The 26,905-nt window shown below is 34.7% G+C and overlaps 1 long non-coding RNA gene across 3 annotated transcripts in view; it reads left to right on the plus strand.

Moving 5' to 3' along the window:
- LOC140534403 (uncharacterized) overlaps positions 1–26,905 on the plus strand; it is a 95,296-nt gene that overhangs the window by 26,071 nt on the left and 42,320 nt on the right. Inside the window, exon 2 of one of the 3 annotated variants that reach the window (XR_011977274.1) lies at positions 8,347–9,069. The exons of the other annotated variants lie outside the window; for them this stretch is intronic. This is a non-coding gene — a long non-coding RNA (uncharacterized lncRNA). The remainder of the gene's footprint in view (positions 1–8,346; positions 9,070–26,905) is intronic. 3 annotated transcript variants of the gene reach the window in all.

Here is a 26,905-nt window from a genome sequence, read left to right on the forward strand (position 1 = left end):
CATTGTACTCTGTGGTACTGAAGTCACATCTAAAGTGTTCCACTCCCTTCCAAGTACCACATTAAGATAAATATTAGATATTCTAGATGCAGAAGTGGGGAAACTGTGGCCCTGAAGTCACAGATTTCCCAACTCTGTCATTAGGCCAATGGTGGCAAACTCAAATTGAAGTGAAAGGGACCAAAATATACATAAGGATCTATGAGGACCATATATTGACTTAGAGATCCAGGAATTAACATTTATCTATGTTTTGTTGTATTTTTATTTCAATTATCAAATATTTCCCAAAGAAATTTTATCTGATTCTGATCAACTTGGTATTGGTTGACACTTGTGCACAAGATTATGTCTACACAAGACTATATCCACATTAGGGGGAAGTGGAGAAATCGCTCAATTTCTGAACATCTGGGTGTAGTAGCTAGAACTTCCTCTTGCCTCTTCCAGTATTTTGAGGTATTATGTTTCAGTGAGAAAAATAGTAGTCATATCTGGTGATGCAAACATATAATCCCTGCTGCCTGGAGGATGAGGCTGGTGGACCTTTCAAGGTAGAGAGTTATGAGCTGCAATGAACTAGAGCCAGTCAGGTGTCTGCAGTAAATTCAGTTTTAATATTCTAAGTTTTTAGGGTGTGTTTGTGAGGGGGAGGAGTGTTACCAGATTGCTCAAGGAAAGGCAAATCAGTTTAGGGTGCAAGTGAAGTAATTAAAATCTTCTGACTAAAGTGGGTTTATACTCAGGAGTCATTCCTACATTTCTAGACTGAGCAAAGGACCAAAAAAAAGTAGTACCAAAAAAAAATCACTAGACCTTGAGTTTGACATAAAGTCCCAGTTACAATAAGAACTAATTCTGTGGCCAATCTGAATTTAAAATTTTGTAATTTGTAAGATGAGGACAATACAGTATGTGTTGCATATCTCACAAACTCATAAAGTACTATAGAAATGTAGGTTATTACTATTTCCATGTACTTCACCATAATTTTCTGGGATCTCATTAGTACAAAATTCCAGGATGAGGTCTTGTTCCTGAGGAGGTAAGCCAATGTGAGTTGGGATATCAAGTCATATGAGGAAAGATTGTAGGAAATGGAAATGTTTGGTTTATAGTACAGAAGACTAGAGGGTAGTGGGCATAAAAGCTGTCCTCAAAGTTCAAAGATCTGAGCATAGAGATAGCCAGGGCTCCATAAGTCTTTCAACCTTCATACAGAATAATGAGGATTGCTTCCAGAGGTTACATGTCCACTACCATTATGGATGTGTGTGAACAATGCATGATAGATAACTTGGGGAGGAGAGAAAGATGTTTCCACAGGTTGCTATTGTTGTTGTTGGAGTGTGTGTGTGTGTGTGTGTGTGTGTGTGTGTGTGTGCTTGCAGAACCAAGTGATCTCTTCAATTTGCTAACTTTGATTTAATCATCTTATTTGAGAATATAATTCAGACCCTCATGAATCACTGTACATTTATGGGAACTTCCTTACTAAGTAGGCTATTCTGTGTCTTCCTATCATTCTAAACTCTTGGAAAGCATCCTGGAAAATTGTAAAGTAACAGTGTCTACCCTATATACCTATCGTTTCCTTGGGATATCATGAGGTTTGGGACTATATTTAGTAGTGTTAACTTGAATGAATCTTCTGTATGAACTAAAGTTTTTGATGATAAGGTTTTTCAGATATAACTAGAACACCCTTGATCTGAGTCTTTACCCTACCAAAAATGGAAAGGGCTTGATGGCATACCCATATAAGAATATTCCATGTTGCTCTAATGTGGTGAAACTGAGACCAATGATTAGAGCTGTTATAAAGAACAAGTGGGATAATATATGTAAAGCACATTGAAAACTTTGAAAGAGTATATAAATAGGTAATATTATTATAATAAAAAACAAATGGAGAAAACATTTTCTTAAAAATCTCCTTTCAGTTGTCTCTTTTAAACACACATATACACACATATACATACATACATACATATATGTATACATATGTAACTATGATAGCATCATAAAATTCTGGTTCTGCTGATTTTTTTCTGAGTCAAGTATTTAGATATATTTCTATAATATAAGTTTTAAGTTTCAAATACATAAAATATCCTATTTCTTAAATATGCTATTTAAAATCTTTGAAACTATTTTATGGGCAATCTCTATGAATAAAATTACCCTAAACTGAATGAAGGATAGGAGACAGTGGAAACATAATTTTCTTCTGATTAAAAAAGTATATAAATGACACTTTTAAAATGAAGAGAGCATTTTTTTAATGATTTCATTTCATAACTTCCAATACTATATTGGCTCATTTTTGTTACCTTTCCTAAGACTATTAAGGGTAAGATTTTTGTTATTGTTCTTATTGTTGCCGTTTAGAGAGATACTTCTTTTGGACTGAGAATTTATTCAAAGTAAATCACTTAGGCTGCGTGGTCTAACAAGCTGAAAGTAGTCAGTCAATTACCTAGAACTTATTAAGCACTTAATATTTACCTAACATTTTGGTGTTAAGGATACAAAGAAAAGCAAAAGATGGTCCCTCTTGGCACAGATGTTATAATCTTGTGGGCATGGGGAAAAATACGATATAAATTATGTAAACATTACACAGAAATATATTTACATACATATAACATATACATGTGTTCACATATACATGAATATACATATATAACATAAATATATACACAAGTGTGTCTATATATAACATAAACAGGTATGTATGTGTGCATATATATACATATATATACACACATATATAAATATATTAAAATCCTTATATTGTTTGGGGAAAATATTATACTATTTAAATCTAACTTCATGTGATTAAAAGTTGTCTGCACCCAGAATATTTCCTTACTCAGTTAACTCCTTAGGAATGCTATAGATGGTTACAGAGCATTTTGGGTTCCTTCAGGTCCTAGATGTGAACAAAGCATTCTTACTTTGGGTTACCACACTCAGGACTCATTTAAGATGTATCCAAGCTTGTGTTTTGGGTTTGCTTCATGTGTTTCATTTGTAACTTGTGTGCAGAAAACTTTTTCAAAATCCTATATAATGTACATTTTTCAGAAATGAGAGAGACGGGGGGGGGGAGGGAATGAAGAGGGAGAGGGAGAGGGAGAGGGAGAGAACACTACTCTTCTTTCTGGCTTGCTCTCCTCTCCTTTGCCGAATCACCAAATAAATTTCTTTTACTTCTTTTTTCAAGTTTTGGTGTCTATTTTCACAAATCACTATCTATTTATCCATATGGTACATTATTCTTGACTGTAGATGAGAAATTCAACTTTAAAGGATCTTAGGAAAGATGAATTTTGGGGTTATTCAGGTAGAGTCATTAAAGTAACTTTAATTGCTGTGCATGTGGCACATAATTCATTTTTCTTACTGGGGGGAAGAGCAGAAGCTTCAAGAAGTTTCCGGAAAGTGACCAATCCATTTATCTTCCTGGTCACAGATTCTAATGTTATTTCTTAATACACAATATTAAAATTTTAAAAAATTTCTTGTACTTTTCTGCTTCCCATTTCCTTCTTTGTAAATAGTGTCACATGGATGAAAGATGTTGAAGCTGGTTACTTCATCAAATTACTAAAAAAGCATTGTTTCTGTTAGTAACATTACCAGTTCTTAAACAGTGAAAATCAAGGGAAGATGGTAAGTAAAAAAAGTTATTTATATATTGACTTTTCTTTTATATGTTCTTAAATTTGGGCTGCCAACTTTAAATAGGGCTGTGTTCCTGTCCATGATATTACAATACTTAGCATTTAGCAGTGCAGCTGGAAGAAACATATGCCCTTGGCTCCTCTACAGTCCTCTCATGTGACTCTAGGATACTAAGAACAGCTATAAGAGTTAACAGGGGATAAAGTATTCAGTATTGCAGGCTCTGAATGCACATGCTTGGGATGTACAATGAAATAGAATACTTACCACAGGAAGTATTGATCTTTCCCTTCCAGCTGTCCATTCGTTTAGCAGACAGTAAAGCCTAACAATGCTTGACTTTTTTATTTGGTATTTTGTTGGAGACATCTCTGGGTAATTTAAATAACCTCACCCACCTCCATCCTGCAATTGTCCATAACAGCTGGGATACAGAAGCAATTGAATGAATGGGGATAGGGCATTTTTCAGATTTCTAGACCTGTGACAATTGCTAATGGTGGGAAACAGACTGCTCAAAGATGAGGAGAAAAGAGATATTAGATAAGTGCAACAAGTTCCAACCTAGATCTTATTGGATCTCCTTGGGGGATTAGAGGGGAAAATCGGTAGTGCTGTTTCCTGGGAAAATTCTAATGATGGTAGCAGCAAAACAGAACCACAACTCAAGCAATGTATTTCAGAGTGGTCATACTATAGACTAGAACTGCTCTTAAGCTTTATGAATGAATGACTTTCATCTACCACCATATCAGGGAAATTCTGAAGTATCCCCCTTTGTATTCCAGAGATAGGGCAAAAATAACTGAATGGGTTTTTCCCTGGATCCAATGTCACTTTGCTTAGAATTATGAAGAATTGCATGCAAAGTGATAACTGGGATCAATGTATCACAGAAGAGAATCTGACATGAGTGTTACATTATATTACATTAAGTACTGCAAGGTTGAAATGATTTGGGATGAGTCAAACTCTTGAAAAAACTGATTTCTCCAGTCCTGTTTTGAAATGTTATATGATGGAATTTGAGATTATACCAAAATTTATGGCCCAGTGCTTTGAACTCCCACACTCACACCCCAAGCCACCATGATAATGAAATCATTGATCCTCTTTTTTTTAACCATCCCTCCAGTAGCAAGATAGAAGAAAGGAATTCTTTTGTAGCCTTAAACAACAAATGCATCTGTCTTTTCCTCTTAGTCTCATAGCTTTCCAATCTATTGAAATCATCATTATTTATACTTTTTATACTTTATAGACACTTCATTGTCATGGCATATGATTTCCATTATCAAGACTATAGTTTTCTCAAAGTAAGCTTCAGTCATTTTATTCTGACCATACTACCCCTATGTTCCTTAATCCCACACCCATGATTTGCCCACAAATGGAAAACACTAAAAATATCAGTCAAGATAGAAGTCAAGAAAACCCTGGTGTCAAAAAAAAAGAGAGAAAATATCTTGGATGTACCTCTGACATATACTAGCTGGGTGACTATAGTCAAATCATCCAAACCAGGAACTTTGGTACACTAATGAAATCACAGGTACAGACCAAAGATAAGGTGAAAGAAAATAATTTATTCCAATGAAATCAGGGGATTTGTTTTAACTTTATGGTCACACACACACAAGCACACATCCCACAGCACCTGACATAGTAATAAGAAGACAATAGGTAGATAATACATGTTTAATCAATCAGATTAGAGGTGTTGTTGGGAGGAGAGGGGCAGGATCCATTCATATTCCCTGGAGGCCTTAGTGAACAAGATGGATTCTTAACTTCCTGCAAAGCTTTGTCAAATGTGTTTTTTTTAAAAAAAGAAGGTAATGACCTTAACATTGTCTTGCTCTTTCCATTATTCATATTGGAGTGCTGTAAGGTACTAGGCACTGTCCAGAATGTACAATTATGTCCAACTCTTGCCCTAAATTCTTACATTCTGAGCTCATGAGGAAACGTCAAGGAGATACTGTGCAATATGCTAGTGAGGGCAATTAATCAAATATAACCTTTGTGTTTTTTGACATTATTTTCCTGGAAATAAAATAATGATTCGGATTCAGTCCTCCATCTCAACACATTGTTTCCTAACTGTTTTTCTTTAAAGCCTTTTTGATGTCAGGTCACTCTTTCAGGGGTAGCTGATTTGTTCAGTATTTATTTAAGGCTCAGACTTTTGATCTCCTAATTTTGTATGTACTGAAAAAAAAAAAACTGAAGAAGCTAATAATAATGACAGAGAACTGAATATATTTCTAGATAGAGCCAGAAGAGGATAGAAGGAATAGAATCTCTAAGATATGTAGATTTGTGAAAGCTATATGAAGTTAGAAAAACTTCTAATTTTAATTTTTTTTCATTTCTAAATTCTTTCTTAGTTTTTGGATTTTTGAAAGCAATCAACATCTATCTTTACAAAATTCACTTTCAAGGTTTAGATTCCTTCGTTTTCTTCTTCTTCTTCTTCTTCTTCTTCTTCTTCTTCTTCTTCTTCTTCTCCTCCTCCTCCTCCTCCTCCTTCTTCTCTCTGTCTATCTCTCTATCTCTGTCTTGCTCTCTCTCACACACACACACTGTTCCCCTTTCTGCTTTCTTTTTCAAGCTATGAGGAAATATATATTTTAGATCTATAACTTTTAAATAATTTTTGTGATTTCATATCTAAAAATGGTTTATAAATTAAACAATCAATGAATGATGGAACAGGATTAATCTATAAATTAATGTTATCATTAACATCGAATTTTATTTGAATTATATCTATTTCAAATATATAGATTTTTAAAATTCAATTTATTTCTCATTAAAAGAGGAGAGCTAGATGTTAAGAATACACACCATAGTTAGAAAAACTAGAGGCAATATATAAAATGAGTAACAAAAAGTCCCCTTAGTGTAAGACTGATGTCTATAGGGAAGGTTTATGAACTATTACCCAAAATCATAATTTTACACTCAGAAGTATGTTATACAATGACTTATGCTTATGCTTCCAGTTAGGAGCACAACTTTATAGCAATGGGCTAGGGTTTAAACTTCCAACCATTAACCAGAGAATATCCCTCTCTGTTTTGAGTAATAACCGGAACTTGTCTTTCCTATTATGCTGACAAATTCCAGGGCTTTTATAGCCAGTAAGGGGTTGACAAATGACTGATATTAATCATATGTCTTAGTCCTTAATGAATATAAGTAAAATTTTTATTATCATTGCTTTACATATAGTATAGCATGACTAATTTGAAAATGTTTGCTTTTTGGATGATTTTTCCAACTCCATCTTCAGGGAAAGTATGAGAATGAGGACATTTTGATGCTTATCTTTCAACAAGACAATCAAAATTTATTGGGTCTCCTGAGTGCCAAACTCTGTGCTAAACACTGTAAATACGAGAAAAATATAAAATAGCTCCTACCACCAAGATGTTCTAGTATGGAAAAAAAAGATAAATCATAAATGACTTCAGGGGAAATTTAACACTAAAAACAATAGAAATATGTAGAAGCTTCCTTTTATAGGTTATGTTGAGGTTCTGGGTGCTAGGGTCCCCAAAATACTAAGATACTGGGTTCTACTGAAATGAATTCAACTCAAACCTTCTGTCAATCAAAGTTTTTGTTTTGTTTTGTTTTGTTTTTTTTTAAGATTCACCATACTGGGTTGACTCTTAAGGAGCTGAAGCATTTGTAATGCTTCTATTAACAGGCAGACAAGATACAGCCTGAGCTAGATTGAGTCTGAACTAGATTGAATCTGAGGTAGATTGAATCTGCATGCTTTCATGGAGATAATAAGTATCTTATGTACAGAAAGACCGAGGGAAGGGGGCCAGAGTCAAGATGGCAGAGTAGAAGGATGAAGCTGTAGAAGCTCTCCCCCCATAGCCCATAAAATACCTGTTAAAAATGACTCTAAACAAATTCTAGACTAGCAGAAGCCACAAAACACAGAGTTAAAGAGATTTCCAGTTAAAGGCATCCTGGAAGGCTGACAGGAAGGGATTATCGCACTGGGCTTAGAGCAGAGCATAGCTCAGCCTTGGCTGCACAGTGCAGCCTGGACAGGACTGGAGCAGGCTGCAGGGCACAGAATCATGATTAGCAGCTACCATTCCCATATTCCTCAGTCAACAATCTCCAAAGACAGCTTCAAAGGTCAGTGAGAAAATACTTTCACCTGGGTGAGAAGGGAGCAGGGTACAGCCCTAGCCCCGCCCCAGGGCAGTGGAAGTCACTGCAGCACAGCGTCCATTTTTGGAGCCTTAGGACTAAAAATGCTGGGAGAACTGAAGAGCTGATCTGGGTCTCAGTCTTGAATGGTGACCCTGGAATGAGGAGGAGTGCTGGCATGGTGGAGCTGGTAGAGGTTTTGGAGAGGGAATTCTACTCACAGATCCTGGGCAAAAAACCTTGTGGTTGTTCACAGTCCAGAGTGGAGGCCAGGAGAGGAGTGAGCTCCCCTGCCTTGACTGTGGCACCTTGGAGGAAGTGAAAATTTGCAGGTCCCTAGGGTTTACTCTCCACTTGAAAAAAAACTCAAAAATCAAGTAACTGGCTGGAAAAATGCCACAAAAAGGGAAAAAATAAATAAAACTATAGAAAGTTACTTTCTTGGTGAACAGGTATTTTCTTTCATCTTTTCAGATGATGAAGAACAATGCATACCATCAGAGGAAGACACAAAAGTCAAGGCTTCTGCATCCAAAACCTCCAAAATAAATATGTAAGGATCTCAGACCATGGAGGAGCTCAAAAAGACTTTTGAAAATCAAGTAAGAGAGGTGGAGGAAAAATTGGGAAGAGAAAGGAGATCAATGCAAGGAAATCATGAAGAGCAAGTCAATAGCTTGCTAAAGGAGAAGCAAAAAGTACTGAAGAAAATAACACCTTTAAAAATAGACTAACCCAAATGGCAAAAGAAGTAAAAAAAAAAAAACACAATGAAGAAAAGAATGCTTTAAAAAGTAGAATTAGCCAAATGGAAAAGGAGGTTCAAAAGCTTACTGAAGAAAATAGTTCTTTAAAAATTAGAATGGAGCAGATGAAAGCTAATAACTTTATGAAACATCAAGAAATTACAAAACAAAACCAAAAAGAATGAAAAAATAGAAGACAATGTGAAATATCTCCTTGGAAAAACAACTGACATGGAAAATAGATCCAGGAGAGCCAATTTAAAGGTTATGGGACTAACTCAAAGCCATGATCAAAAAAAGATCCTAAGCATCATCTTTTCAAGGAAAACTGCCTTGATATTCTAGAACCAGAGGGAAAAAATAAATATGGAAAGAATATAGTGATCACCTCCTGAAAGACATATGGAAAAAAACTCCTAGGAATATTGCAGCCAAATTCCAGAGTTCCCAGGTAAAGGAGAAAATATTGCAAGCAGCCAGGCAGAAACAATTTGAGTATTGTGGAATTACAATCAGGATAACACAAGATCTAGCAGCTTCTATTTGAAGGAATCAAAGGGATTGGAATATGATATTCCAGAAGTCAAGGGAACTAGAATTAAAGCCAAGAATCACCTAAACAGCAAAAATGAGTACAATACTTCAGGGGAATTAAATTAAATAGAGGAGTTTCTTTTTTTTCCCCATTTTATCTTATTTATTTTCAGTATTCTACGATCACTTCCATATAACTTAGATTTTTCTCCTCCCTCTCCTTCTTTCCCCCTTTCTTCCCCCTTCCTCTCTGAGATGGCTTGCAATTTTATAGGTTGTGCACGTATATTCCTGTCAAATGCATTTTCAGTCATATTGCATAGAAGAAATAAAATGAATGGGAGAAATCATAAAACAAACCAAAACGTAATAGAAAGGAAAATGATCTGCTACATTCTGTAATCGAATTCCATAGATCTTTCTCTGGAATTGGAAGGCATTTTGTTTTAAGAGACCACTGGGAATTTTTTAAGTCCTTGCACTGCAATGAAGTTAAGTCTTCCAGAAAATATCCTTGCACACTGTGGTTGTTGATGTGTACAAAGTTCTCATGGTTCTGCTCCTTTCACTCAGTATCAGTTAATATAAGTCTTTCCAGCCTCTCTGAAGTCTTCCTTTTCATCATTTCTTGTAGTGCAATAGTATTCCATTTCATTCTTATACCACAATATATTCAAATATTCCCCAATTAATGGGCATTCCCTAGATTTTCAGTTTTTGATGACCACAAAGAGTCCTGCTATAAATATTTTTGTACATGTGGGACTCTTTCCCATTTTTATGATCTCTTGGGGATACAGCAGCAGAAGCAGTATTGCTGGGACAAAGGGTATGCATAATTTTGTAGCCCTTTAGGCATAGCTCCAAATGACTCTCCAGAGTGGTTTGATCAGCTCACAATTCCACCAACTATGATTTAGTGTTCCAACTCTCCCACATCGTCTCCAAAATTTATCATCCTCATGTTTTGTCATGTTACTCAATATGACAGTTATGGTGTGGTATATCAAAGTTGTTTTGATTTGCATCTCTCTAATCAGTAGTGATTTAGAGCATTTTTTCATATGACTATGGATGTCTTTAATGCGTTCCTCTGAGTGAGTTCTTATCCCAGAAGCTCAGGAATTTGCCTTTATCAAACAGTAGATTGCTATATTCATTGACTACTGTGTATTGGGTACTTAACATATTCCACTGGTCTACCCTTCTGTTTCTTAGTACCAAATCGTTTTGATAATTGCTGCTTTATAATACAATTTGAGATCTGGCTAGGCCACCTTCCCTTGCATTTCTTTTCATTAGTTCTCTTGATATTCTGGACCATTTGTTCTTCCAAATGAATTTTGATATTATATTTTCTAGCTCTACAAAATAATTACCTGGTAGTTTGATTGGTATGGCACCAAATAAGTAAATTAATTTAGGTAGAATTTTCATTTTTATTATATTGGCTCAGCCAACCCTGAGGAACTGATATTTTTTCACTTACTTAGATCTAACACTATTTGTGTGAAAAGTTTCTTGTAATTGTGTTCATATAGGCCCTGGGTTTATTTTGGCAAGCATACTCCTAAGTATTATAAAGTGTCTACCATAGCTTTAAATGGGATTTCCCTTTCTATATCTTGCTGTTGGTCTTCGTTAGTAATATATAATAATGCAGAAGATTACTATGCGTTTATTTTGATATCTGCAACTTTGCCAAAGTTGTTTATTATTTCAAGTAGTTTTTTACTCGATTCTCTGCGATTCTCTAATTATATCATCATATCATCTGTAAAGGATGACACCTTAGTTTCTTCTTTGCATATTCTAACTTCTTCAGTTTCTTTTTCTTCTCTTATTGCTATAGCAGTAATAGTGGTAATAATGACTATGCTTGTTTCACCCCTTATCTTATTGGAAATGTGTCTAGCTTATCCCCATTGCATATAATGCTTACTAAAGGTTTTATGTGGATACTGCTATTTTATGGAAAGTTCCATTTATTTCTATGTTCTCCAGAGTTTTCAAAAGGAATGGGTGTTCTGCTTTGACAAAAGTTTTTTTTCTGCATCTACTGAGATAATCATTTGGTTTCTTTGAGTTTTATTGTTGATAAGATCAATAAAGTTAATAGTTTTCCTAATATTTAACCAACCCTGCATTCCTGGTATAAATCCTACCTGGTCATAATTGTCCTGATAAGTTGCTGTATTCTTTTTGTTAAAATCTTATTTAAAATTTTTGCACATATATTCATTAGAGAAATTGGTCTATAATTTTCTTTCTCTGTTTTGTCTCTTCCTGGTTTAGCCATCAAAACCATATTTGTATCATAAAAAGAATTTGGGAAGACTCCTTCTTCCCCAATTTTCCCAAATAGTATATATAGTATTGGAATTAACTGTTCATTAAATGTTTGATAGAATTCAATTGTGAATCCATCTGGCCCTGGAGATTTTTTCCTAGAGAGTTCCTTGATGGCTAGTTCAATTTCTGTTTGTGACATGGAGTTACTTAAGTATTCAACTTCCTCTTCTCTTAATCTGGGTAATTTGTATCTTTTAAAATAATCATGCATCTTATTTTGATTGTTGAATTTATGGACATACAGTTGGGTAAAGTGATTTCTTATTATTGTTTTAATTTTCTCCTCACTGGAGGTGAGTTCACCCTTTTCCTTTCTGATATTGGTAATTTTGTTTTCTTCTTTCTTTGTTTAAACTAAATTAACTAAATGTTTATCAATTTTATTGTTTTTCTTCATAAAACGAACTCCTAATTTTATGTTTTAGTTTAATAGTTTTCTTAATTTCAATTTTATCAATGTCTCCTTTGGTTTTTAATATTTCTAAAATGGTATTTAATTGGGGATTTTCAATTCGCTCTTTTAAAAGCTTTTTTAGCTGCATGCCCAATCCATTGATCTCCTCTTTCTCTGTTTTTTCATGAAGGTATTCAAGGATATAAAACTTCCCCTAAGAACTGCTTTTGTGGTGTCCCATAAAATTTTGTAGGTTTTCTCATTTTTGTAATTCTCTTGAATGAAATTGGTGATTGTTTCTATGATTTGTTGTTTAATCCACTCATTCTTTGGGATTAGATTGCTTAGTTTCCACTTAGTTTTTGATTTATATTTCCATGGCCTTTGATTACATGTAAGTTTTATTGCATTATGATCTGAGAAGAATGCATTGAATATCTCTGCCTTTCTTCCCTGAATTGTGAGGTTTTTATGGTCTAATACATGGTCAATTTTTGTATGTATGCTATGAACTACTGAGAAAAAAATTATATTCCTTTCTATTCCCATTCAGTTTTCTCCAGAGATCTATCATATATGCCTTATTCAGAGTTCTATTCACCTCCTTAACTTCTTCTTGTTTATTTTGAGGTTAGATTTATCAAGTTCAGAGAGTGGGAGGTTGAGGTCTCCCACTAGTATAGTTTTACTGTGTGTTTATTCCCGTAACTCCCTTAATTCTACTCTAACAATTTGGATGTTATACCACTTGGACCATACATACTTAGTAATGAAATCTACTGTGTTGTTTGTAGTGCCTTTTAACAGGATATAGTTTCCTTCCTTATTTCTTTTGATTAGTTCTATTTATGCTTTTGTTTTGTAGGAGATAAGGATTGCTATCTCTGCATTTTTTACATCAGCTGAAGCAAAAAATATTCTACTCCAATCTTTTACCTTTATCCTGTATGTGTGCTCCTATTTCAAATGTGTTTCTTGTAAACAACATATTTTTGGATTACAGTTTTTAATCCATTCTGCATCCATCTCTTCTTCATGGGAGAGTTCATCCCATTCGTATTCACAGTTGTGATTACTATCTGTGTCTTTCCATCCATCCCCTCTCATCTTGTGTATTCTTTTAGTTCTCCCTTCCCCTCCACCCTAGAGTTTTAATATTTAACCACTGCCTCCCTCAGTCTTCCCTGCCTTCTTTCAGCCCCCCTCCCTTTTAATTCCCTTTTCCCTTACTACTTCTTCCCTCCCTTTTAGCCTCCCCTCCCTTTTCTTTCCCTCTTCCCCTAATACTGCCTAGAGAGCTAATTTTTTTCTACACTTAACTGAGTTTGCTGTACCTCCTTGAATCCAGTCAGATGAGAGTACTTCTCAAACAATACCCATCTCCCTTCCCTCTTTCCCTCTACTATAATATATTTTTGTGCCTCTTCATGTGATAAAATTTAATTTTTTTACTGACTTCTCCTTTTCATATCTCTCATTACAGTCCCTTCGCACCCTTAAATCACAATTGTCTTCATCACATCATTTAATTTATACCCATTTCCTCTATCTCTCTATATCCCTATTACATTTAATATCAAATATAAAATTCTCAAGATGAACTAGTATCATCTTCCCTTACAGGGATATAAAAAGTTTACTCTTATTTTGTTGCAAGTTTTTTTTTTTTCCCTGTTTACCTTTTTATGCCTCTCTTGAGACCTGTGTTTAAAGATCAGATTTTCTATTGAGTTTTGGCCTTTTCATCAGGAAGATCTGGAAATTCCTTATTTCACTGAATATCCATTTTCTTGCCTGAAATATTATGCTCAGCTTTTCTGTATAATTAATCCTTGGTTGTAGTCTCAGTTCCTTTTCCTTACACAGTATCATATTCCAATTCCTTTGGTCTTTTAATGTAGAAGCTGCAAGGTCTTGTGTGATCTTCACTGTAGGCCCTCGATATCTGAATTATTTCTTTCTGGCTTCCTGAAATATTTTCTCCTTCACTTGATAGCTCTCTAATTTGGCAACAATATTCCTTGGTGTTTTTAATTTGAGGTCCCTTGCAGGAGGTGAACAGTGCAGGAGGTGAATAGTGGTTTCTTTAGATGATTATTTTTCCCTCTCAGCCTAGGACTTCTGGGCAATTTTCCTTGATGATTTCTTGGATGATATTGTCCAGGCTCTTTTTCTTATCATGGCTTTCTAATAGACCAATAATCCTTAGATTTTCACTCCTGTATCTATTTTCTAGGTCAGTTGTTTCTCCAATTAGATATTTTACATTTTATTCTATCTTCTCCTTCTTCAGATTCTGTTTGACTTATTCTTGATGTCTCATAGATTCATTAGCTTCTACTTGCCCAATTCTTTTTTTTTTAATCAAGTTGTTTTCTTCAGGTACCTTTTGCATCTCCATTTCCATCTGTCCAATTGTTTCTTTTAGGGAGTTATTTTCACCAGTTACCTTTTGTATTTCCTTTTCCATTTGCCGAGTTCTCCTTTTTAAGGAGCTGTTCCCTTCAGTGAATTTTTTTTTTCATATTTTTAAAATCATTTGTCAGTTTTTCTTCTATTTCTCTAACTTGGCTTTTAAAATTCTTTCTTAGCTCTTCCAAGAAGGTTCTTTGTTCTTCAGACTAGTTCATATTCCCTTCTGAAGTTTCAGATGGGAGTACAATCTCAATACTGAACTCTTTGGTATTTATGTTTTAGTCCTTGTCCCCATAGAAAGATTCTATGGTTATTTCTTTTCTGCTTTGCTTTTTTACTCATGATAATAATCCTTTTCCTGGCTTTTAAAGTAGATCTCTGTCTGTGGCACAAGGAGCTCTGTTCCACAGTTCTTGTTCCTAAAACTTGAGACTTTGTGTGTTGTAGCCTCTGGTTCTTTTAGCTTGAAACTAATAATGCTGCAGCTTACCTGCTGCTGATCTGACTGGTGTTTGAAAGCAGGGGCCAAGTGAAGTCTTTTTATGTTTTCCCCTCTGTTGCCCTGGATCTAGGTCGATAAGTGTGGAGGAGGGGTAGTCCAGATGCTGGAGTCTTCTCTGCTGATCTAGAGCATAAGCAAGCATAAGCAAGAGGCATACCTGGGGTCATGGTATTGGCAGTTTCTTGTTTCACCTCCCTGGGGTTCAGGATCTTCTTCCAGGTTGTTGAGGTGGGATTGTCTGGGACAACTCTCATCCTGCACTGCTCACCTCAGCCACAGCAAGAGGAACCCTTCTTAGTAATCTTTCTAGCCTTACAGTCTGCACCTGTTTGCCCTTTCAGCTGCTCCCACTGTTTCAGGGTTTTTCCTGAGGAGATATTCTCTGGGCTCGTCAAGGTCAACAAGGTGAGGGAGACAGCAATTACCGATCACTCTGCCATCTTGGCTCCTGGAATCAGAAATCAATAGAGGACTTTAAAACATTCTTGATTAAAAGCCCAGAGCTGAATAAAAAATTTGATTTTCAAACCCAAGAATCCAGAGAAGACTGAAAAGGTAAAAAGGAAAGATAAATCATAAGGGACTTACTAATTTTGAGCTGTTGACATTCCTACCTGGAAAGATAATATTTGTAACTCTTGAAACTTTTCTCAGCATTTGGGGAGTTGGAGGGATTATATACATACATACATACATACATATGTACATATACATATATATATATATATATATATATATATATATATAGACAGAGGATGCAGGGTGAGTTGAATAGGAAGTGATGATATCTAAAAAAATAAAATTAAGGGTTCAAAGAGGAATATATTGAGAGGATAAAGGAAGAAATGCAATGGGGCAAATTATTTCTCATAAAAGAGACAAGAAAAAGCTTTGCCAGTGGAAGGGAAATGGGAAGAGGTAAGAGGGAAAAAGTGAAGCTTACTCTGGTCACATTTGTCTTAAGTCAGGAGTAATAAGCACACTCAATTTGGTTTGAAAACCTATCTTACAGTACAGGAAATTAGGGGAGAAGGGGATAAGAGGGTTGGTGGAAGATGATAGAGAGGAGGGCAAATTAGAGGAGGAAGGAATTAAAAGTAAACACTTTTGGGGAGAGACAAGGTCAAAAGAAAGAATAGAATAAATGGGAGACAGGATAGGATGGAGGCAAACATAGTTAGTCTTTCACAACATGACTATTATGGAAGTCTTTTGCATAACTACATATGTAGAGCCTATATTGAATTGCTTTCTTTCTCAGAGGGGAGGGAGGAAGGGAGAGAAGCTGGAACTCAAAGTTTTAGGAACTAACACAGAGAATTGTTTTTGTATGCAACTGAGAAATAAGAAATACAGGTAAAGGGTTATAGAAACCTGTCTTGGCCTACAAGAATAGAGAGAAGATGGGGATAAGCTAAAGGAGAGTTGTGATAGGAGGGAGGGTAGATTGGGGGAAGGGGTAATCAGAATGCAAGGTGTTATATATTTCCATATATATGCAAGATTGTGTGGAATGGAGAGATGGGAAGAAAATTTGGAACTCAAAATCTTGTGGAAGTAAATGTTAAAAAATAGAAAGAAAGAAAGAAAGAAAGAAAGAAAGAAAGAAAGAAAGAAAGAAAGAAAGAAAGAAAGAAAGAAAGAAAGAAAGAAAGAAAGGAAGGAAGGAAGGAAGGAAGGAAGGAAGGAAGGAAGGAAGGAAGGAAGGAAGGAAGGAAGAAAGGAAGAAAGGAAGAAAGGAAGAAAGGTAGAAAAAAAGAAAGAAAGGAAGGAAGAAAGAAAGAAAGAGGGAAACTAACAAAAAACAAAGAAAGAAAGAATGAATGAATAAATCAGTAAATAAATAAATTAAAAAGGCTGAGGATAGAATTCAGATATCACAAAATAGTCTGGGGGTTCCAGTGACTGTATTAATATGGATGGTCAGCCTGGAATATCAGAGGTATGATCTTGATCAGAATGACCACTAAAAAATCAAATCTAGGGGGAATCTTAATGAGAGTGACCAGTACGCTGGGGTGATTAAAGATCAAATCTAGGGAGTATCTTGGTGGGAGTGGCCAGTAGCCTGGAGAATATAAATTTGATAACATCATCGGTTGGAAGTATAACAGAAGTTTAGGCATGGTGATAATGAAAACTTACGGACCTCAAGAGAATCAAGAGAATGCTAGATCAAATATGGGGAATCCAAGGAGCTTTCAATTTGAGGTTTTCCAGGGCCCTTTAGAAAAATGGGATCAAAACTCTTTTGGGCTATGAGACAAAGGCCTTGGCTTGGGCTTGTGCTCTGTCAGTTCCACTTAAACTAAGCCCAGAAGGAAGCAAATACTTCCATGTAACACTTCCTAGAAGGAAGTTAGATGGGCAAAGGGAGTGAATTTTAAATATGCCTCATACTAATGTAAAGGCACAGAAGAGATGGGTAAAATGCTGAGTCTGGGAGACATAGAGTAGATGACCACAACCAGGAAAGACAAACTGGAGGTAGACTGTAAAGTGATCTAAATGATCAACAATGGAGTTGTCATATTCTCTAAGAAGTCACAGGGAATAAATGGTTACTTAAATTTTTCAATCTTGCAAATGACATTACCAGGTATGTATTATATGTCAGGTAGGCATTTTATTTAAAGAAAAATGAGGAGACCAGATTGGAGAAGGGAGAGACTAGAAGCAAGCAGAACAATTAGGAAGTTAGTACAAAGACCATGACATGAAGATCTGAAAAGAGATGACAACTATGAGATAAAAGAACACATATGAATAATTCTGTAGCGTTAGATTCTGGAAAACTTGTTAACTGATTGTATTTAGTGACTAAGGGAGAGGGATAAGAGAAGCATTACTCCAGTGTTGTGAGCCTGAGGGACTTGGAAGGGTGATTATGTCCTCTACAGAAAGCAGGAAGGACAGGTTTAAGGGCTAAGATTATGTATTCCATTTCAGACATGTTGGGCTTAGGATGAAGACTGGACATTTAAATGAGATGCTATCCAGCAGTTGATAATGCGGGACTAGAGAACAAGAAAGACCTTAGGGATAGAAATATAGCCCTAGGACTCATCTGAATTGCAAATTTTAATGGGGCCTTTTATTTCTCTGAGTTTAACAATGCTTCTTTATAAAAAAAAAAAAACAACTTATTTTTATTGATAGCTTTTCAAAAATGTAAATGATTTTCTGAATATTTCCTCACACCCATTGGGGAGCAAGCTATCTGGTATAACAAAGATTGAGAAGAAACAAATACAACACCCACACCCACATCCACATGGCGATAGGGTAGATCAGCAAAATTAGCTACCATTTCATCTGACTGATAAATGTTTGCATAATAAAATGTTCTACAGTCACAGTTTACCCATTTCTTTAATGAAGGGGAGGAAATGGTTTTTTTCATAAACCTTCTGTGGGTTGTTGGGACATTATAATTATCCAGGACTGAATTTTTCTTTCTTATGTTTTGTTTGAATTATTATAATCATCATAGATAGATTTTCTGGCTATCCACTTAACCCGCTTTCACTTTATATATCTTCCTATACTTCCTGAATTCTGTGTATTTGTCTTTTCTTGAAACACTAATACTTGGATATAATTTACATTTGCAACAGTGATTATCCATTCCCCAACCTGTGATACCCCCTGCTTTTTTTTGACTGATATTGCAAGAATTTTCAGAGTTCTTGTTAGCCACTGCACTGAAGAAAGACTTTGACAATTATATGTATTTGTCCTCTGACTTCAGAAACCTGTCATACAATAGCTTGGGTTCCACATGTTCTCGATTGCAGATGACAAATTTACATTAACTAAGAGTAAATTTTGCAACAATTGTGCAACAGACTATATGTTACCTTAGTACATCTATTAATTTCAGGCTATACTTTGTGTGATCTATTTTATTGTTTATAAATTCATTCTATGTCAAACAACCCATTTAATAATATTGATCACATAATTTTATTTTAATTAAGAGGAATAAGAGAGTTTTCAAGGCCTTTCAGATGTTAATGTCCTGTTATGTAAGTATATATTATTGTCCTCTAAATAAGTTGATTTGGCGGTTGACTTGCATAAACTCTTGGCAAGGGAAATGGGAGCCTGTGGTAGAAATAATCTCTAAATGAATAAATGTGTTGATATACTAAATATATATGAAGCACAAAGGAAATTAATCATGCAGAGGATTCCAGTGACGCACTTAAAGTGCAGCACACCCACTCCATTTTCAAGTTTAGCTGAAGTGATTTTCAATAGAACTCACAAGTATTCATTGACTCAACCGAGCACTCATTGTCTTTAAATAGGAGTTAATGAATACTGGTAAGACACAGTTACCTACGGATGAAGTATTAATCTGGGAATTATTCACAACAGTAAATTGAAACCTAATTCTCTGCCACAAAAAAGACATTTAAGAAAAAGAAAGGAAATTGTTCTACTCTGAGGGAAAGCACGGGGGAGCCAATACAACAATGTTCCAGTTAAGAGTTTGGGAAGAAGGCATATTTCCTCTAACTTTATGTCTGTCTTACCATTCATTATACAGTCCTTGCTTCAGCCAATCTGCTAGGAGTATGCAAATGAAATTGTCTTGCTTTCAGAATCTGACAGAAGTTTGTCTATGTATTTAGTCAGATTTGGGTATAAATAAACATAATAGAGAAGAATTGGAAACTAATTCATGAGCTAGTCAATATTTGCATTTTAAAAGAGCAGACCATTCTGTTATAGTTGGCATAGTTGTGTTTTACCTAATCATTCAATCACTAAACTTTTATTAAGGACTAACTAGATACCAGGCTCTGCGCAAACTACTTTGACCTTGATTATAGGTTTTCAAATACTATTGAAAAACTATAATGTTTTAGAATTTCTATAGCCATTTCATCATTTGTCAGTTCCACACAAGGAAGACAAGATCAGTCAACTCAGTAATACCTCTAATGAAAGGTAAGCATGATTTAAATTGAGTAAAATTTGATCTTTGGAGATGAAGTATAAAGGAAAGCATAGTTGTCATTATTTATGTTATTTCAGTTTGTTCCATAGTCATGACATACAATCTATAAGCTAGCATGTTTAATCTCATTTGTGACTATACACTGACTATACACCTAGCCATGCATATACACATACATATATGTATGAATATGTATACATATATTTACATATATATGTAATTATAAACAATAGTCTTCAAATGCCCCATTTTCTATATGCTTGCAGATATATGTATATACACACAGAATTAAGTATATATGCATGTACATACATACATGTGTATATATATATATGTGTATATATATATATATATATATATATATATATATATATATATATATATATATATATATATATATATATATATATATATATATATATATATATACATATAGTATAGTATCTCCAAAAGCACTAGTATATTTCTCAGGATATTTCTAAGCAATATCTTGTGCCTTTTCATTAACTACCATCTGTGTAACAATTTTTGGAAATAAAATGATTTACTTGGCAAGTATAGAAATTGCTTTGATCAGGTACTATATGAAAGTAGAACTCTGGAGTTGTTTGAAGGAAATCAATATACGTGTACAATATTTAAAAAGACATGGAAGGTTGCTTAGAAAGTGACTTTCTTTCAATAAATTCACATTTAAAATGCCTGTTAGATTCACAATCCATTCCTCACCTATATGTATTTGGTTATGTCAAATTATGTATTTTATATTTAATGGAGCATAGCCTCTGGTAGATAGTTACATGTCAGATGTGCAAATTTGATCATGTGAGTTAGAGTCCCATCGTCTTTGACCAGTATTCCCATCCAAACTAATAACAGTGGTCCAGATCATGTCCATGAATAAGAATGTCAGCATAACTTACTCTTTAATTATAACTAATGCAAAATTAATTTGACAAAAGAATTAGGAGAACATCTATTTGTAATAAAGTTCTGTCACTCCATATCTAATATTAACAGTAATATTACAAACAGATTATCATTTGCAATATTGAAGACTCCACATTCTTTTCTATACTCCCCCTCTCTTTTTCCTTCCCTTTGCTTTTTTTTCTTCCTTTGAATCCTCCTAAACAGAGGTAGTGAGCTGATTTACTAAAATGCTTATTAGCTCAGTGACCATGGTCAAATCATTTAACCTCTATTTGCCTTAGTTTCTTCAGCTGTAAAGTGTCAATAACATAATAGCTCCTAGAATTAAGATAGCATGGCAAACTGCTAAGCACAGGGTCTGGGACACAGAAAACATTTAATACTTCTGTATTTCTTTCCTTTGTTCCTTCCTTCTTTCCTCCTTTTTTTCTCTCCCTCCATCTTTCCCTCCATCTCTCCCTCCTCCTTGTCTCTCCTTCCCTTTTTTTCCTCTCTTCCCTCCCTTCCTTCTCTTTTTTACTTTTGTTTACATTTCTCTTCCTCCTCTTTCCCCTCCTCCTCGTCTCCTCCTTCTTCCTCTTCTTCTTCCTCTTTTTCTTCTTCTGCTGCTTCTCTTCCTCCTCATCTTCCCTTTTTCTTTCTCTTTCATCTTCTCTTGTTTTTTTACCTCCTTCTCTTCCTTATTCTTTTCAATCTGCTCATCCTCCTAATCTTCCATGCCACAATGTTGTAATTAGAACAAATCACTTAATGACATTCAGATAGAGGTAACATCCTGTCCTAAGCAACTCCAGCATAAAAATCTATTACGCTCCACAATTTCATTTGAAGAATCAGTACAGGACATCGGTTCTAGACCCAAAAGTTTGTTTGCTCAGAATTATTAAACTTGAAATTAATTTTTTCTTTCTGGCTATGAGATATTAAATAGAGGGGAATTTAAAACTTGGAATTTTATGTTAGCAAAATTTTATATTATACTACCTTCCTGGAGCTTAAGATAAATTACAAATTCTAGCTGTCAAAAAATAATCTTGACAATATGCCAGCTCATTTCTGTGTTCATTAATGAAAATAACACATAAAACATCTTCATCCAATGCAGCTCTCTGGGAGAGGGATAATATCTTTTACTTCTCAAATGCCTACCTATGTCACTTTAAATGTCCAATAATAGAATTCATTAGCATATTTCAATTCAATCAAAATCAACTAGTTTTTATTAGCCTATCATTGAGCTAGGCATCTGGGATAAAATGGCAAAAGAAATGGTCTCTCAAGGAGTTTATATTCTACTTAAATTTTTGTGAAAATTATTCACTTCAGTTTTAGTCCCTTTAACGTCTTCACCAAATCAATACCTTCAATTAATGAGGATGGCTTCTGAATTTTCAGTGTTTAGTCTGATAGCTGAAAGAGGAAGTAATAGTTTTAATCTACTTTTTAAGAAACTATGTTAATTTTCATGAAACAAATAGAAATATAGAATTTAGAGGTTCTTCCCAACAGGAATGGGACTCTTCCCATAAATCCAACATTTTGTACTTAGGTTGTGTCCAAGTTCTCTGTAATGCATGTCTTTCACAGACTATTTTTGTAGCAGTAACATTTTCACACTCAGATTGATCTTAGATTGACAGACATTTTGTAGATTTGGTACTGTACACCATGTGATCATTTGTTCAATTCTCTGAGCAATTTCCCCAGGCACTTTAATATTGAAGACTTTGCAACTAGAATAGAAAAAAAAAAAAAACAGGTGTACAGACAGCAGAGGGGTTGGGCTGCAAAGCAATTTAGGTTTTACATTCCCCCCTCACCACAATCTCTGTACTTCAAAGAGTCTTACAACCTGAACAAAGTGAAGTAGAGATACCTCCAGGGCACATGTAACTTTTGAAATGAAGATGTCAGTGCACAAGAGTATTACTAGAGGAAAAAAAGTGACAGGATTAGCTATTGGTCAATCGTGACATCACAGAGCAATATTACAAATGCAGTAAGACAGCAAGTGACATTCTCAGAGTGGAGTGAGAAGTGAGACAGAGTGATATAAGAACTTTGGCTTCATTCCCTAATTCGTTGTAAATATCAGTATGACTTTCTAATGACTTGGGAGAGGGGAGCTTGGAAGGACACAGGTGAGGACACCACAAACCATTTTATAGGATGTGAGGGAAATGGAAATACCCTTAGACCAAAACAAAACAAGTATTCATAGATACTTAGGTGGTTGTTTACAAATGTGGTGCCAGGGTTAAACCACCTTCCCATGGGATGTTGTCCAGAAGAGCATGAACTTCCAAGGATGTGGACCATTTTAAAAACACTATGTTCGAATTCTCAGCACTTTAGTGAAGTGAAATGCCTTACAGAAGATACGTGATGAGTAAATCTCTCGATTTAAATTTAAGGATTTGAGAACATTTTTCAAATATACAAAAAATAACATATTTACACTAAAAAAACAACTCCATGGGAAATTTACTAAGAGGTGACCATTTTCCATATTTCCTATGTTTTTCTACTACAGTCACCTAGAAGATTGAGGCGGTCTCTTGTTGCTTCAAAGAAATGAGAGACAAATATGTAGACCCTTGTCCTATATTACTGCCACTATAATAAAAGTCCTTGTTCGTTTTACACTCCTTCAAATAAACATTTGTAGCTCAGGGACATTACATTTGTAGTCATTGAATTGAACAAGTATGAACACACACTTATGATACTGAGGCTGATAGGAGCAGAACTTTACATGTATATCAAACATCTATTATTCTGTATATAGTAGGCTTATATTCACATTAGATCAGGTACTTAAACTACATGTAGGTATGGAGTATGAGGGGTTATTTTTTTACTTGAAAAAAACTAACAAGTATGAGGCTTCTGACTAGCTTACAAACTTTTGTCCTGCTTTTATTTCTTCATTCTTGGTCATAGTTTCCAACACAGTTTCCTACCATTCCAACCTGTGTCTGCTTTTGACTTAAAGTTATAAAGGGAATGGATGCATATTGCTTTAGTTAACCCATTTGGCACCTTCATGCATATTGTTTGAATTATTGATTTGTTAAACTTCTGGAGCAATCATACTGATATGTAGTTCAGGTCCTCCCTCTGGCACAAAATGGCTGTGGCACCCTGGGCAAGTCATCTAACTTCTAACCTTCTATGTGGCCCTCCAAAACTATAAGTTAAAGAGAAAGTGCAAAGTTCCTCCCTGGGAGGCAGCTATAGTAATGAAATCACACTTCTAGCTTAATAAAAGAAAAGAAAAACTCCTACTTTCAGGATTGTTATTTTGCTGATGTTCAGCATGAACCAAGGCAATCAAATATGTCATTTAATAATATTTCTTGCTGCCTTCAGGTAAATTAGGTAAATACTTCCCTCCACTAACCCCTTTATTATGGAACTCTCAATTGACCATCCATTTAGCTACAACCTATTTATGCCTTTTGGTTTTATTTATAGTGGTTCAATTTCTTCAGGGGTATATGAACTCATTAATTATTAGAAGGTCTAGAATTTAGTGTACTAACAGCTGTTAAGGTGTATATATTTTCAGTCGATCAATCAACAGGCATTGATTGCATCAATGTTTCAGGAACACAATGTAACCTCATATTTGTATATGTGTATATATCCATATATATACATATATATATATACACATGATATGTATATATATGCATACATATGTATATAGACACAAATACATATTCATATAGATAAACAAGCATGTATATATCCATATATATGTGTATGTTTATGTACTACACTTTTATATGTCTTACATTTTATATAAACAAACTAACTCTAGTCTTCTCCATTTAGAGATTTTCATATGAGAGGATGAACTAGATAATAGGTAAGGAATATCCCATCTTTGAATAGGAAGCAACATCTCTGCAAATACATTTGTCTTACAAAACTAGTAATGAAGAGGGTTTTCTAGCTCTAACAAAAACAAAGGGGGAAGAAAGATAAAGAATGGGGAGCATCAGGGGGTTATACACTTTTCATGCCTGGTGGTGAGGATTCAATGTTGTATAGTCTGTATAAAGAGGAAAAAAAAGTTGAGTTTTGGTCAGAGAGTATATTTGGTGTCATGACCTGCATTACAAGTATTGAATGAAGCTTTAAGATGCTTATATCTTAAAGTAACTAAGTTGTTGTTGGTTCAGGGGTAAAGGGAATAAAGATGATTATGGGAATGGGGGACAGTGAAAGATGGTAATTTAATTGTAGAAATTTTATACAGTTATTTTTCGTATGAACATATGCTGCCCTACACACACACACACACACACACACACATACACACACACACACACACACAAACACACACATACACTCCCCTAATAGAACTCTTTAATATCACTAATCTCCCAAGGATACCATTCAACTATGGTCCATGGAGTTCTCTCTGAAAAGTCAAAAACTTTCAGATAAGCTTGTGGAATGAATGAATAAATATAATGAATGAATGAATATATAGAATGATAGAATAGAATAGAATTGGAACATAGAATAGAAAAGAACAGAACAATAGAATGAAGTACAGTGAGTGAAAGTAGGGTGCTGTTTTTTTAGCAAGGATGATTTGTACAAAAGAAGTGGCGCAAATGACATCATTCCAGTAATGTTTGACTAAAAAATAAGCCATGTCTTAAAGTGACTATATAGACCTACCAAGAATTGTGATCAAGGGATTGAAGATGGACTGCCTAATTGTGGGTTGATACCTAGGGTGATATTGAAAGGCTTCTGCAACATTGGGTAAGACACTAAAAAAATTTTATTTTGGAACACATGAATAAAACTGAGTCAGATGAAGATGATTCAGGTGAAGAAAAGGTTGGTTTGCATTTTGCCCTTTTGGAGGGAATACTTCAATACCAGAGAGATCCTAAAGAGTTACTGAAGTATTATTCAACAACTCAAAAAAACAAATTTTTTAAAAAATTAATGCCTATAAATGTGAGGAATGGAGTAGCATAGTGGACAATGAGGATCGACTGTGGAGTCAGGATGACTTCCTTTCAAATCCTGCCTATGACATTTACAGAGTATGAGGTAAGTAACCTCTCAGCTCATCTGGGAAATTCCCTGAGAAGACAAGTCATACCTAATAATTGCTGAATTGTATCAATTAAGGGAGTTTCTAAACAGGGAGTATCTTTTGAAACATTGACAAAATCACTGGGGTCTAGAAAAATACTGTTTCGTAAGTGTCCCTGTCAAAGAAATCTCATTTTGGGGAGGCATTTATTGTGGTCAGTCTCTATTCAGGCCACTAAATTTCTCTGTTCTTTTTGAGTTCACAGAACTGTATTTCATAATACTTTTGAGGGCAACATTATCAGAGAGTGTTTTTGTATCAAAGAAGTGCTGTCACATTGAATGCTTGATTGTTGCTTACTTGTTTTATTGGGATCTAGCCCAGCCTTCTTCTACTGGTGAAGGTCAAGAGCCATGTTAAAGTTCAGTCTTACAATAGGAGACAGGGAACAGTGAGTGTATTCTCAACACCTTCCAGGAAGCAAGAGAACACACATTCGCTTCAAGCAATTGAAACACAGAAAATGACTGTGTTGGAACCATTGAATTTCCAATTGAAATTGATTCTAGCAATCATCTAATCTAAATTCATCAATATAAAATTATTACATATAAAAATAATCATAAATAAGTATATAAATAATTATTAATAATTATAATTAATATGCATTAATTACAATAATATAAATAATTATATAATTTTTATAATATTAAATAATATTTATAAATATTATTGTCTATTTTATTGTACCAGATCAACAGCACTAACTACAATACAACCAAGTGCCAAATGGTCAACCAGTTATTGGTTATAAAGCTCTAGTGGTAGAAAACTTTCTACCCATAAGACATTTTTTTTTCATTTTTGGATAATTTTAACTTATGGAAAAGTTTTTCTTCACTCACACTGAAAACTTGCTTCTACCTTCTATTCATTGATAGAAGTTCTACTCTCTAGTTAATCATTTAATTTCCCTTATCTTGGTTTTCCCCTTTATAGAATTAATGCATGCTCCCACAGTGGCACAATGGAAACATGCAATCAAGATCTGGGCTCTAAGTCATAGAGCTAGAATTTAGAGCAAGAAGAGAACTAGATGATGATCTTGTCCAAGATGTTG

This window comes from Notamacropus eugenii, chromosome 3 (genome assembly GCF_028372415.1).
Source record: "Notamacropus eugenii isolate mMacEug1 chromosome 3, mMacEug1.pri_v2, whole genome shotgun sequence".
Taxonomy (NCBI): Eukaryota; Metazoa; Chordata; class Mammalia; order Diprotodontia; family Macropodidae; genus Notamacropus; species Notamacropus eugenii.